The following is a 16,138-nucleotide window of genomic DNA, read 5'->3' as shown; positions in this document are numbered from 1 at the left end:
ATATATAGGTTATATTGGTAGGGATTTCAATTTATTTGAAAGAAAAGAAAACATAGGGGAGAAGAGTGAAAGTTCGGATTTAATTGATTTTAAAATTACTAATAGAAGTTCCATCAGTATTGATGACATGTAATCAATGCCAATGGGATTATCTATGAGTTTCTTAAATATTTTTATTTTATTAATGATTTTATCAAAAATAAAAAGATTAATATCCAATGAACTATTTCATTGCTGATTTTGTTAAAAATTTCAAAATCTTCTGTAAAGTTTTAACAAAAATAGGTAATTCATTACTGATTTTATCACAATAAAAAACCTAATTTATAATGTAATAATTTATTCCTAAATTCTTTGGTATACCAAAAACCTATTGTAACTTTATAATAAAAATGGGTGGTCCATCGCTAATTCTATTGACAAACAATTTCATAGTTATGTTCATCGATAATTTTACTCTTTTTTTTTGTTTTTTTATTACAACCCCCCTGCTAACCTAAACATACAACAACAACAACAATGATATAAAACATATTCAATTCAACAATTGCTAACATTAATTCCACAACCATAAAAAGAAGAAGAAAGAAACATGTGAAAATATAATGTATTAAAAAATACCAACAAATGTCCAAGATAATTTCATTTTTAATACACAATGAAATATCATATTTAAATTAATTTAACACCTTTTAAGCAAATACACAATGAAATATCATATTTAAATTAATTTAACACCTGTTAAACAAAATCCTTCTTTTCATGGTAATCAAGCATCTCAAGTCAAATTTTAGCTTAGATATAAGGAGAAAATGTTTTATACATGCATGAAAAGATTAAGGTAGATAAATATCAAATATTGATTAAATATTTTAATGATGCAAATATTAAGGCAAAATTGATGCTCGCATCAAACAGAGCTTATTTTGAAAGGATAAATCTTGTTGTTCTATAGATGGTTTCGGCTTTGTAATAAAGAACTTATCACTAACTAGCTCTATACTCTCATGGTCACAATACAAATTTAGATCCATTCTAACTTTCATATTTTTCATTATTTTCCCTTTCATGTTCATGAACATGTTAAGAATATTGTTAAACACATTCTTCTTGATATGGATGGCATCCAAATTATGGTGGATGACATTGGTCTTCCAATAAGAAAACTCCTATAATCAGAGAACTTTTCTATACTATAATCATTTATAGTCCATATCAAAGTTGTCATAAACGAAAATAATGTTTTCTTGAAACATCATAAGTCAAAGTCCCAACTCATTATAACTGATTCAATTCATCAATTAACAATTAAAGACAAATATATGTATTCTGATTTGGATTGTAAGGACCAAGTATGAAAATAAATAAGAACATGAATTATGGTTTCATACACTTCTTTAATGCCAAGTTGTAAACTATTAGAATGACAGTCAACAAGAATAGAGTGCGATAAAGGATCCCAATGAATTAAATCTATCTATACATGAGCCAATATGTACATTTCACGGTTCCATTAAAAACTAAAGATATACCCTATTAAACTGTTTTCAAACTTGACCATCAGAAAAGTGTTTCATGACCCCATCTATCTTATCATGTGAATGATATTATAATATCATATGCTCAAAGGTCTTTTGAAACATAAATAACCTTTAAAGTCTAGAAGTAATTGAAAAGTATCTTTATATGATAAGTGTCCTTTCTTTACCACTATTTGGTTTATACAGAGTATACTAATAGGTTTTGCACTTAGTAAAATTCACATATTCATTCTTGTATAACATGCAAAAATTTGGACATATTTCAATTTTTTAGTATCATAGGCAAGAAGTTTCATAATGAATTTTGCAGCATAGAAATTATCTTTTAGTTTATTCCTTTTAAGTAACATGTTTTTCACTCATTCTAAGATCCTATCATAATTGGCCTCACTCGATTTATAATTTAACTTGATGGTAAATATTTGTATAATGACCAACAATTCATTATGAATTGCAAACTCATCCTATAATAGTTCATCAGAACCTTTCAAAAATCTTAGGAGATTAACTACATATACATTGGATTCTTCATCTAAAAGGATAATACATGAACCTTCAACTGGATAATCTTGATTCATTATTATAACATCCATCATCATACTTTTATAAGAATTACTATTATCATTTGCAAACTTATGTATGTTGTCGTAACTAGAAGTTGAGTCAACTATAATTTCTAACATGGTTTCGTATAAAACATAGGAATCTTTGTATACATACCAACATAAGTATTTTTTGACAAAGATTTTTTTAAGTAGATGTATTGTTGTCACATTTTTATCATAGAACTTTTTATTCTTATATTTTTTTTTTATATGGACATTTAATTTCACCCCCATTAATATTCAATTCAAAATTTATTTTTTTATTCAAAATGAATTCACAATCAAATAACTAATTATTATTTATACACAAATTCAATTTTGTCAAAATATGAAATAAATAATAAAATTAATAACAAATAATTGGTGCCTAACTAATTATCTATTATTTGTTCAATTCAAACTTATTTATCCTAAATTAATACCTTTTAATTATTAATAATTTTATAAAAAATCAATTTCCTCAAATTTCCAACTTGATAATAAAATTGATAAAATATAATTGATACCAATTAAATAACTCATCATTTCTTCAATTATGACGCACCTAAGTTACAAAATCAAATTCAATTTCATCAAATGAAAAATAAAACCAATTCCCCTTAAATCCCAATTAAACCTTTACATACAAATCATACATTAATACAATAAAATTCTCTATGAAAAAGTTGTAAAACACTTAAATATATAATAAAACTACAAATAGTCACAACAAGAATCAATAAATTTACCTAATGCATAAATGTGTTAAAAAAAATAGGTAAGTTTACTTATTTAGTGTAGTAAAACTTCAAAAAAATTAAATCAAGAGAGGAATGTCGGTATTATTGCTAGATGCAGGTCAACGTTATGGGTTTGAAGTGACTGAATTTATAAGGATGGTGGCCAAATTTGTGAGAAAATAGGAGGAGGGGGTTACTCTTTTTTAGGCAAGAAGAAGAAAGTGGGGTGAATAAGGAACTATCAGGTTTCATTTTATTTGATTTTTTGATGAAATTTTAATTGATAATTTTGTTAAAAATAATAATATATCATATTTCCAATGAAATTATTGATAGAATTTCTAAAAAAAATTACTAACAAAATAAATTCCATCACAACTTTCATTGATAATTAGTGTTGAAATTCTTTTTATTGTTATTTATGTATAAAGTATCAATGAAATATTTTTCAAAAGAGCTTTTGTTACTCTTTGTTAATTTTATGGTGGTGACCTGGTGCATTCCCTTTTAATGTTATAAAAGCTATAAAGATAGGAAGTCCCTAATTTTAGTAATTTAGATAGGTCTTTTTCTTTTTCTTTTTTAACCATATTGCTTAGATAGGTGTTTGGATGTGTTGGAGATTATGAAAGGAAGGGCAGCAGGTTAAAAGGTCTCATTATGGTTTTGAGATGTGATGGTTTGCTTCCTATGCTTTTAAGACTATAATATTAAATGCCACAAGTTTTCTCTGTAATTTTTTTAGACAAAATATCATACATATGTAGAATATAAAGAGGTATGGTTTGTTTTGGGAAGCCTCTATTTTAAACTTACATGTGCATGTGTTGCATGAGAGCGTGTTGCTTAATAGACCAACTCTTATCAAACTCCACTAGGCTATAGGTATGGTTTAAGATATAACAAGCAAAAGTAGAAGGCAATATAATTGAAAAATATCATTGTTATTTTTTAAGTTTATTTTGTCTTAGTTTCCAACACATAAGAAAATAAAAATAAATAAATAAAAGGGAATTTTTTTATTATTAATTTGACATGGCTAAGTCCTTCAAAAATATTTTTAGAAAAATTTATTTTATCATGTTTAGCATTGTACAATAAAAGTATTTGTGTTTTTTTTTTTGACATTTTTACAAAAGAAAGGAAAAAAAAATGGTTTATCATTTTTCCATGTATTTTTTAACTTTATAACAAGTTTATAGAGCTCATTAAAACTTGACCCAAATTAAAAGGCCTATTAGGCCAATATACCTAAAATCTTACCAAAAAAACCCTCAATTTAGTTTTTCCAAAACCCATTATAAAACTATTTTTCCATTCAATTTTAAGATTTAAGGTAAATGGATTCACAATGACTTGTTGCCTTGTATATTAAGTGGGGTAGCAAATTCCCTTGATTTTTTATATAATAAAACTTTTTAAATTTAATATTTATTTGCATAAATCATGAGTATTAAAGTTTTAGTGTGTAATATTCAACAATTTTAAAATTAAAGATACTATTTTTCATTCTAATATTCATTAATATTATAGTTAGGAATATCGAGTATTCTTTGTGTAATATTCACTAAGACTAGAATTGAGTATTCTTTGTGTAATATTCACTAAGACCAGAATTGAGAGTATTATTTTCAGTTCAGTATTCATTGATATTAAAGTTAAGAATATTAAGCTTTTTCGGTATAATATTCACCAAAGCTAGAATTAAAAATATTATTTTCAATTTAATATTCACTAATATCAAAGTAAAAAATATTAAGGTATTATAGGACAAGTGAACCTCATCAAGTTCCTTTCATAGACTTTAGGACAACCAGGTTTCAACCACTAATAAAGGTTTAACTTACCGTAGTAAACTTGTTATCACCACTGATAAATTAAGCACAATAGACTATTAGAAATTTAAAACAAGACCAATAATGCATCTTTTTTTTTATGTAAGATATTTTATGATGTGATATCTTTTCTCTAGTATAACTAGACTCTTATCATATATTTTTGTTGACCAATTAAGGTTTTTAGTCACTATAATACTAAGTAATAACTCCTTTACAAAGATCACACCTTCCTCCCCTCTCAAAACATTAAAAAAGACTCTTTTCCTGTATATTTAAGAAAAAAGAACATGTCACTGTAATATAGGTGCAACAAATTAAATTAGTTAAAACTAATTAGTCATCTAAACTAGAGTTTTGATTAGAATTTAACAAAACAAATTGTGTTCTAGCAAACTCTCTTCCTTCTCTCATATAAATCATCTATTTAGAATACATTCCCTAATTTTTCCAACTATTTTTGTTTTGTTTTTTTCATTCTTTTCCTCTTCTTATTCTTTATTTTTTTTCTATAAATAATAAGTTGTAAATCTATATTTTCTATTTTTTTAATAAAAATACTATCTAGATTAGTTATATACCAAATCTTTCTTTTGTGTGTTTTTAGGTGGATCTAAATTATATATCTATATTTTCATATGTGTATTATTTGTCTTCTTATTATTATAGTTTTGGTTCCATACTTATTAGAGTTTTAATCATTTTTAATAAAAAATGAGTGATAGTTTCTAGTTGATTTTAAGATTTTGATATAGTTAAACATGTGTTATTCCATACTTATTAGAGTTTTAATCATTTTTAATAAAAAAATGAGTGATAGTTTCTAATTGATTTTAAGATTTTGATATAGTTAAACATGTGTTAATATTTCTTAAGCGAGACTTGAGACTTAATAATGTGACATGTTTTCAACTAATTAATATTGATTAAAACTCATTTTGAAACATATACAAATACACAAAAAAATAAAGTTAAATATTGTTCACACACTTGTAATACATTATGGCTTCTTTTATTTATTTATTTTTTATTTTGGTTTCTTGACTCTTTTTTCATGTATGAATCCTTTAATTGAAAAATTAATAGCCCATAGCTTTTTATTTATTGGTTAGGAACAAAATTAAAAGAAAAGAGAACCAACTTAGATAAAGTGTTGAAAATAGATAGCGTGATTAAAGTTGATTAGAAAACTACAATTTAGTCCTTCAATTTCTAAAATTATATCTTTTTGGTCTTTATTTTTTTTCTAAATTCAATTCCAATACAAAACATTATTTTTATTATTTTTCAATTCTCAGTTTGTGAAGGAGAGAGTAAGTTTCATTGGATTTTTGCATAAAGAGAGAAAGTCATTATTTTCGCATATCTAGCTATTAAATTGGTTAATCTTAGTGTATATAGGATCTATTTAATGAAAATAACTTAATGATGGTTACTTAAAACCTCAATAATATCTAAAAAATTTATCAAAGTCGAGGAAGAAAAATTTAATCCGATTTGATCTCATGTTTTAAGACCGTTTCTTATGGTTTCTTAGGTAAAGAAATTGCTTTCTATGTATTTTTAGGGTGTTTATTAGGTTTTTCATTTTTGTTAAAAAGGCTTACAAGATAAGTTTTTAGAGAAAAAATAAGTGTGCTTTTATTTTCTAGTCGCCACAGCAATAACCACAATCTGGACATATAAATGACATGTTGTTTGAGATGATGGTTATGTCATCTAATTTTTTTTTAAAGGTAAATGATAGGCCGTCCACCTCTTAAAAAGACAAAAAAAAATTGTTAGACACAAACACACATACCTAAGCTTTTTTTTTGTATTTTTCATATTCTTTTTTCTTTGTAAAATAAATTTAAGTAAATTTTTTATTAGACCTGGTTTAGTCCTTGACATCAATTACAATTTTAACAGGTTAAGACACAACATTTAAGATCTTTTTTTTATTTTATTATTTGATGCACTTTTCCCTTAATTTAAAAAAAAAATTTAACCATTTGTTATTATTTATTTATTTTTATTTAACTGAAAATAAAAAAATGCATTTTCACCCCCTTTTTATCATTTAGCTTAAAATGTTATGCTTAATTGAGATCATGTTCATATCTTAGGTTATAAGATTTGTCAATTATTCCAAGTTGATCAGATTCAGTACAATATAAAATATTTTTAAAATTTTATTATTTATTTTTTAATTTACTAAAACATTTAATCCAATTCATTATCAATTAAGACTTAGCCCAACCAATAAGAAAATACGATAAGAAAAAGAGATAGATTTTCTATTTTTAATGCATTGATATAAAAAAATATTTTAATATATTTTTAAATAAAAAAATAATTTTAAAAAAACTTTACACCACATTATTAAACATAAACTAATTTTTTTTTTAAAAGTAATTTTTTTAGTAAGTAAATTCTTAAAAAGTAAATTATTTTTTGATATTTGGTAATGTCATTGAAAATAAATTGAAAAATATTTTTTGATTTTTGATTACATAATAGAAAATGAGCTGAAAAATAAATTATTAATTTTTTTTTTAAATTTATTAAAATAATGATAAATAAATCTTAGAAATTAAAAAGTTTAATGAGAATAAAATTAAAAAAAATCTAATTTTATAAATTATCTCAATTAAAATAAATAATAAAAAAATAAAATCTAATAGATAAAAAAATTAAAAAATAATGAAATTAAAATAATAATAGTAATTATATTTTCATAAATTATTTTAAATTAAATAAATAACAATAAAAAGAATGAGAGGATTAAATTTGATATATAAAAAATTTTAATTAAAAAAAAGTGAATAAAAATTATAAAAATAAAAAATAAAATAATATAAAAATTAAATTAAATTTAAATGGATGAAAATTTAAAAAATTTAAAATAAAATATATAGTAATTAAAATTTTAAAAATTAAATTTGATATAATAATCAATAAATATTATAATATTTTTAAACTTCTTTACAATTTATAAAAAGTATAAGAAAAATACTTTGTTATTATTTTTTAATTAAAAATATTTTTTAATGATAAATTTATTTATAAAAAATAAATATAAAAAATTTAAAAATCATTTTCCATTAAACAAACTTACGTAAGCTGCCATTCATCTTTGAGGACGAGGAAGGCGACCAGGCTGGAGAAACAGGGGCGAGGCAACACCGAAGAAGAAGGGGTTGTAGAGAGAAGTCCATAAAAATCAGTGGTGATTTTCTGTTTTTTTCTTTTGAGATTAGGGTTTTAAATTGAATTCTTGTTTTGTTTCAATGATTTGTCCTTTCCTTAAAAAAATACAGAAGAGAGAGGGACAAGGGAGGCGACCATGCTGTAAAAAGAGGGGCGAGACAGCACCAAAGAAGAAAAAAGGCTGCTTAGAGAAGTCCACAAATCAGTGGTGATTATCTGTCTTTCCCTTTTGAAATCGAGGTTGCAAATTGTTTTTTTTTTGTTTTAATGATTTTAATTTTTTGTTTTGGAATAAGGGTGTGGAGAGAGAGTGTGTGTGTGGAGTTTTCAGCGGCTCTGACTAAATTAGGAATCACAAATTATGGATCAAAATCATGTAAGACCTGACATGATTTTTTTTATTGATTATTTTATAAATATCTTGCTTTAATTTTATGACTTATCCAACAATTGAATTTGACAAGAGTTTATTTTTAGTGATTTCTCTGATCACAACATTGGCAACTACCCTAAAGAGGGTTAATTTCCTAAAAACAATTGTTGAGAGCTTTAGCTATTGGACCCACCATTGAACCTTGACAAGGTTTTTTCTTCCCTCGTCTTTCTTCTTTTCATTAATTATTTTCCAGCCTTTGCTAATTGTTTTCTTTACCTTTCATTGATGTAGAGGTTGTTGGAGTGCATTGGTGATTCAATGGTGGTAAAAATGTGGAATCTTGATTTCTGGGTTGGTGTAGTGAGGATTTCGAGAGAGGGAACCTCTATTGAGTGAAACTTTGGAAGTGATAATGGAGGAGGAAGAGGAGGAGGAGGATTAGTCAGCTATGATGGGCTTTTGGTAGGGTTAGATAATTGTTATTGTGCTAGTGATGGAGTGGAGGGCTGCTGGTGGTGGTAGTGATGGAATACTAATTTTCTTTTAAAGCCTTGATTTTTGCATATAAGACTTCTTTTTCTATTTTCACATTTGAATTGTTTCGATGTGTTATTTACACTTTATTATCATAAATTGGTTTATTAGTTAACAAAAAATTAAAAGAGATCAGTAATATATTGAGAGCTTTAATGTGGACTCAAATTGTTTTCCTTTTTTAATTTCTCATCTTGCATTTCATAAAGATTTCTTCTGCTCCTCTTTCTCAAACTTTTTTTCCAGCTCATATCATAATTTTAATTTTTTTCCCTTCTTTTTGTAAACCAGATTGATGGAAGAGAGGGTGAACACAGAGATGTAGAATGATGTGTAAAAGAAGCACGTTGGGCTTCTAGATCTATGTCTTTTCATTTCATCGACTTTTTTTTTTTTTTTGGAAAACCAGATCGATGGAAGAGAAAAAGGATGAGCACAGAGTTGTAGAGAGAATGATATTCAGAATAAGCACTTTGGGCTTCTGGATCTGCAGTTTTTAGTTCGATTTTGATGACAGAGGAATGTTTTGACCAGATAATTTTCTTCTCATTATTTGATGTTGTTCTGTCCGAAGTCTTTTTTCATTGGATGCTGTCTTTTTAGTTTCACCTCAGATCGTGTTATGTTGCATTTCGTTGTTCTTTACACCTATTGTTTGATTATACCTGTTACTGCACTTGTGCTCATATTTTTTCCATCCATGTGCCTCTTTTGCCCCCTTTTCATCATTTGATTTTTGCTGTGAATAGATTGTGATAAATAAACTTAGATTTTTTTTATTGGTTGGAGGGAAAAAAGGGTGAGTTTTGTTTAGAATGAATGAGAGGAAGAGGAGGAGAGCGTGCAAGAAGATGAATTAGGTGAGTAAGTGAAGTGGAAGGGAGATAGACTATGCCAAGTGTTTATGTTAGGGTTCCAGATGGTTGGTGCTTTGGCTGATGCTGATGCTGATGCTGATGCTGATGCTGATGCTGATGCTGATGCTGATGCTGATGCTGATGCTGATGCTGATGCTGATGCTGATGCTGATGCTGATGCTGATGCTGATGCTGATGCTGATGCTGATGCTGATGCTGATGCTGATGCTGATGCTGATGCTGATGCTGATGCTGATGCTGATGCTGATGCTGATGCTGATGCTGATGCTGATGACATGCCTATGTCTGGTATGGTCTATTTTTTGTGGGTCTTCTTACTGAATTGTTGCCTGTTTTGGTTCTTATTTGGCAATCTCTGCATTTTTACTGGTCTTTCCCATCTATTGCGGTTTAGTTTTTCCCTGCTTGGTTTATGAATTTTTTTTACTGTTTTCATTGTGATGTGCAAGTTGTTTTACCCTTCTTTCTAGGGTCTATGGTCTGTGTTTGAGGGGGTTTTGAATCCTTTTTTACCCTCCACTCATCTATGTTCTCTGCCAGCTTCGAGTCATTCTCTATTGCTGAGCTTCTTATTCACCATGAATGTCATCTGCCCCTTTTCCTGGATTAAAAAAAAAAAACAAGGAGGAGGAAAGCCCATGATTTCACATGTATTGTTGATTGAGAATTTATTGTGATCTTGAATATCTCTGATTTTATGTTCTCCTTTCACCTCAATTTTGTATGTATTGTTGATCTTCAGAATGTATTATGATCTTGAATATCAATGATTTTGTGTTCTATTTACCTCAATTTCGTGGTTTTTGGTTACCTAGTTGTAGGAGTTCATTTTGAATGAACCGGAGGGTTATGAAATCAAGATTGAGGATCAAGTTTTTCGGTAGACTTGGAGTAACACGAGTGACATGTGCTTTATTCGTGAAAATTTAAATTGGCATAAAATGAGTGATTTCCTGGTTTGGTGAAGTCCATGATCACTTGAGCTTTTTATTGAAATCAGTGAGCTGAAGAAGGTTAATCCTAGGAATGCTATCTCTTTCCTCTCTTTTTTTCTGAGTGTTGTAGCTCCAATCCCCTGTACCAGTTAATCAACATTATATTATGGTTGGTGTTTAATATTTTGTCATATAAATAAATAAATAATTATTTAAGAAAAATAAAATTATTAAATTATCTGAAATTCATTATATTAATTGTGATTTTAGCGTATTAACTTGGATTGAATTATTTTGGTTTATTTTGTATAAAGATGTTATCATCTTGAGTAAATATTTTGATATTGGATTAATACCTAGTTTTGTGAATATTTTTTTATTATATAATTAAATAAAAAAATAGTTATAAGGTGAAATTTGTTTTCTGTAAAGATGTTATCATCTGGGTTAAATTAGTTCATTTATAAAAATGATTCAAAATTTATATTAATAAACCTAAAAATATAGATCAAAACAAACCTTGAAAATTTATACTAATAATTATAAATAATCTAAAATTTATACTAATAAACATGAAAGTATAAATCAAAACAAACCTTGTACTACAACTAAAAATTAATTAATAATTAAGCTCAAACAAGGTTAAAGATTTAAGCTTTAAGTCTTAGCTAATTAGTAAAATCTAAAAACATGAATTAATAATGAAAAACTAAGTGTTAAAATTCTCTCTATATTGTTAAAACTTAAATAGAATTAAAATAAATAAAAATCAATTAAATTAAATTAAAGTATTTATAGAACCCTTAGCTACCATATATATTATAGGAAAGAAGAGAGAAGTTGCTGCCCAAATATTTCCTATTCATGCTGAAATTAAATGTCCTATGTAGCTAAGGAAACGATTTTAATCTGCTGCCAAATATTCCTTATAATGTAAGGAAAAATTGCCATCATTTCCAAGCTCATGTTGTAGATGGATTGGACTCTCCTTGTACTCGAAATGGACTAGCATCTTCTCTTAATACTCTAATATATATTCTAAATCATAACTAGTCTAAATCCTTGTAACAATCTTATTCATTTCATTCTTTCAATGCTTTTGTCTTTTACCTTATGATTGTTCTAGTTGGAAAATCTAATGGATTTCAATAATATTTGTAAATTGATTTATATTAGGTTATTAAATCCAGTATAATTTATAACCCGAGTTATGAATTTCATAAGTTAACTTAAATTGATTGAGAATTAATTTTTATAGTTTATTTTGATTTGCTTTATGTAATGTTATCATTATTTCAAATAAATATCTTCATATTAAGTTGTTTCTCAATTTTAAAAGTATTTTTTTTGTTATCCTATAACTAAATAAAAAATAGTTTTTTAACAAATATTAAACTCGATTTAGTTTATGACTCAACTATGAATCTCCAATTGATCTAATATTTCGGTTGATTTAATGTTTCACTGTTTTAATATTTTTTTAAAAAAATATTATCTTATTTTTTTTTTAAATTATTTTATATTTTTTGTTAAATATCGAAATTAACTTTAAACATAACAAGTTGATTTTATCAATTAAGGACAACTCTCTTATAATTTATTTTAAAATTCAAGCTCGGTAAAAATCATATTACAAAATTTTAAAATTAACTTGTTAACTATATAAAAAAAATTTATATGAAAAATATTTTGGTGTGGTCTACAGCCACCTATATAGATCTAGTTATGCATGGATTGTGTTAACTAGTGAATATAACAAGGGAAATATAAAAGCTACGTAATCTGAAAAAAGAAACATAGAAAGTCTCCAACCTTAGGAAAGAAAGTTGCGGGAAATAATGAAATTGAAATCAATGCAAGGGAAACAAAATGACAAAGAAAAAAAGGAGAAGAGAAAGGAAAAGGGAAAAAAGAAAAAAGAAAAAGTGAAAGGAAGAGCCAATAAATGATGCCATCTTGACGTGATGCATATTCCATAAGCTGCAAAGTGTATTTGCCTTTTAAATCACTTTTTAGACAAGCTCCTATTTTTCGTTTTCCTTGTAACAAAATCGAAACCACTGAAATGTAATTTTATTTATTTGGTATTTTTTTCCTTTCCACTTTCTTTGTGTTTAATTTATTTTTGTTAGGGTTAATTATGTTGCCCTTCCTTTTATTATCAATTTTTTATTAGTTGAATTTATTTATTATTAATAAATGAGGTTGCGTTACTATATATTATATTGCCATTCGACACATATCCAAAATATTTCAGATAAATAAAAAAGAAAAATTAACTGTTAGTTTTTTTTGCCAAATTTTATTTATTAATTGCTAGAAATTATTTATCATATTTTTTATTTACATTGAATTTTTTTAATCATTTTAAAAAGACAAAAAAAATTAAAGATAAAAATTGTTAATCTTTTGTTAACTTATTCTTGATAAAAATCATGCCTATAAAAAAACACACAAATTGAATCAAGTTTGTTTTATTAATAAATAAATATTTTTATTCTTTATTAATGAAGTAAAAAAATATACACTATTTTTCAAAACAAAGTAAGTAAAATTTTAAAACATAAAACATTTTATAACATGTCATCAATTTAAGATTGCTCTCAAGTTAAAGGACTTGAATGTTAATACAATACGGAGCAGAGATACCTCGTTATTAACAAATTGACGGAACTAATCAAAGCTCAATAGTAGATATACGCAAAACATAATTAACCATTTTTTTAGTTCTTACTATTAAAGTGTTCACATGTTGTTACGTGATGCTTTTTAGAAATTATTTTTATTTATTTAATAGATACTAGAGTAAATATTTATAAGAAAGACAATGATTAAATTTATGGTGGAGCAATGTATTGTCTTAGTCAAAATTATCTTTTCTTATCATATTTTTCTTTTGTTTTGAGAATTACAATTTTTTTTATTAATAGCGTAATTTATTCATAAAAAATAATGATAGTTAAAAAAAAATATGTTTATTGTGGCACTTTAGATCAAGGTTCTATTACTTCAAGAGAAGCTTTAAAAGACAAGTTAAAAAAAAATCTTTATTAAAAAACTATACAATCTCGAACATATAAAATCAAGACTTTCATGAAAAACATTATTTTCATGAAAAACATTATTGGGAAATGATGCCTATAAAAAAACACACAAATTGAATCAAGTTTGTTTTATTAATAAATAAATATTTTTATCCTTTATTAATGAAGTAAAAAAAATAAACACTATTTTTCGAAATAAAGTAAGTAAAATTTTAAAACATAAAACATAACATGTTATCAATTTAAGATTACACTCAAGTTAAAGGACTTGAATGTTAATACAATACAGGGTAGAGATACCTCGTTATTAACAAATTAACGCAACTAATCAAAGCTCAATGGTAGATATACGCAAAATATAATTAACTACTTTTTTAGTTTTTACTATTAAAGTGTTCACGTGTTATTACGTCATGCTTTTTGAAAATTATTTTTATTTATTTAATAGATATTAGAGTAAATATTTATAAGAAATCCAATTATTGGATTTATGGTGGAGCAATGTATTGTATTAGTCAAAATTATCTTTTCTTATCATATTTTTCTTTTGTTTTGAGAATTACATATTTTTTTTATTAGTAGCATAATTTACTGCATGAAGAATAATGATAGTTATAAAAAAAATATATGTTTTTTTGTGGCTCTAGTGGCTCTTTAGATCAAGTTTCTATTACTTCAAGAGAAGCTTGCGAAAATTCTAATGATTTGAATTAAAAAAATAATTTTTTTAATTAATGTATTTCTTTTTTTTTTTGTTTTAATGAAAACATATATTTTTTATTAGAAGTTTCTTTTAAATAAAAATTTATTATGATTATAAAAGCAAGTCTCAATAAAAAAATATTAAAAATAATAATCATGAGATGATTATTTATGCAATTGTATAAATAAATATAGGAATAATAAATCTGAAAAACATATATAATAAATTTACATTAAAATGAAAAAATTGATATTATGTTTTTATTAAATATTAATGAGCATTTTGTTTTAAATAAAACGTGTATAGTAAGTTAATATATAATTATTCATAAAATAATTGTTAATATTATCATAAAATCTCTAATCTTCTTGGAACTATGTCATAATTGAATAATTATTTAAATGTTATTTTGATAAATTTATTTAACTATATTTTTATTAAAAAATTTAAAACTAAATAAAATAAAATAATAAAAAATGTTAAGAGTTATTTAATAAAAGAAAAAAAGAAGAAGAAGAAGCTAGGTATGCTTTGTTCTTAAATAGATGGACCAAAGTGACAAGTTTTCTTTTCATAGCCCTTTTCCCCATACGATCACTTAATTCTTTTAATATAATAGATAACTTGTAGTTTATTTTCTTGTCCATTAACATCAAGATTGTAGTCTGAAAGTTATTGGTAAAACACTTTATCTCTTTTTAATTTTTTTCAGGTGATTTTCATTCTCTTTTCTTGACATTAAAAAATTAAACATTACAAAAACAAAGTTTGATATTAAAATATAAAATATAAAAAAAATAAAGACCGAATAATATATAAATTAAAATTTCAAGAACTAAATTGAATTTCTTATGATTTTGATTTCTGAACAGTGAAAATGGAAAAGAGATTAATTTTTTTTTTGTTAAATTCAATCCTTGTTTTAATTTTTTTTTAACAATTATTTTACCCCGTATCATTGATTTTTAATTTAAAATCAAACACGGAAAATCTCGAAACATAAAATCATATGAAGATGAGATTTACAAAGAAATGAAGTTGGATAATCAAAATAAAAATAAAATACACAAAAGAAATGATAGTAAAACACCAATTCCTTTTAATTTATAATATATTATTGAAATGGCAGTAGGTGAGTGGTGCTGATTGCTATGATAGCAACAAGATGGCCTTTATTTTTCGTTCAGCTAATTAAAAGTGATCCTATTGGGCATTTGAGTTTTGTCTTCTATAAAAAACGTCACTTGCCGGCGCACCCATATCACCAACCGTACCCCTCGCCAACCCCCATTTTTATGCTAATATTTTAAAGAGTCCCGTCCAAGTTTGGTGATAGAAGTCATCAAAACAACCTCAAAATCTTACCCTAAAGCAGAATTTCTTTTCCTTTCTTTTTCTCTAAAAAACCAGCATATTTTAGAAAAATATTAGCAAACTAGCTTACATAGAAACGTTTCTTAAACTGTCTTGCATTGAGGAAAAAAACACAACTCCCCAGACAGGTGGCCGCCCAATCAATGGAACGACCCCAGATCGAAATACTCCCAAGATTTGGGACCCAGGTAGATGTGGTCATAATAACAACATGATGCCCATGACTATTACCATCACCACACCCTTAATGGCGGGCATGGCAAGAAAATTATTTAGAAATTATTTGTTTTAGTATTTTAAAATTATTATTTTAAAATTTTATTTTTTTTATAAATTAATATTTTTTAGTTTTTTTAGATTATTTTAATATATTAATATTAAAAATAATTTTTTAAAAAAATA

At 25.4% G+C, this 16,138-nt stretch overlaps 1 long non-coding RNA gene across 8 annotated transcripts; it reads left to right on the top strand.

Annotated features, from left to right (window-relative positions):
- Positions 1-7,799: 7,799 nt before the first annotated feature.
- Positions 7,800-10,767, top strand: LOC105113205 (uncharacterized). Of its 8 annotated transcripts, XR_839902.1 has the most exons (6): positions 7,800-7,911; positions 8,003-8,100; positions 8,189-8,268; positions 8,370-8,475; positions 8,560-8,786; positions 9,094-9,497. It is a non-coding gene; the product is annotated as an uncharacterized LOC105113205 (long non-coding RNA). The 8 variants fall into 8 exon arrangements; XR_839904.1 differs by lacking the exon at positions 8,560-8,786; XR_839906.1 differs by lacking the exons at positions 8,189-8,268; positions 8,370-8,475.
- The last annotated feature ends 5,371 nt before the right edge of the window (positions 10,768-16,138 follow it).

This window comes from Populus euphratica, unplaced genomic scaffold, assembly GCF_000495115.2.
Source record: "Populus euphratica unplaced genomic scaffold, PopEup_1.0 scaffold396.1, whole genome shotgun sequence".
NCBI lineage: Eukaryota > Viridiplantae > Streptophyta > Magnoliopsida > Malpighiales > Salicaceae > Populus > Populus euphratica.
The sequence above is the reverse complement of the archived record's forward strand: the minus strand, read 5'-3'. Positions and strand labels throughout refer to the sequence as shown.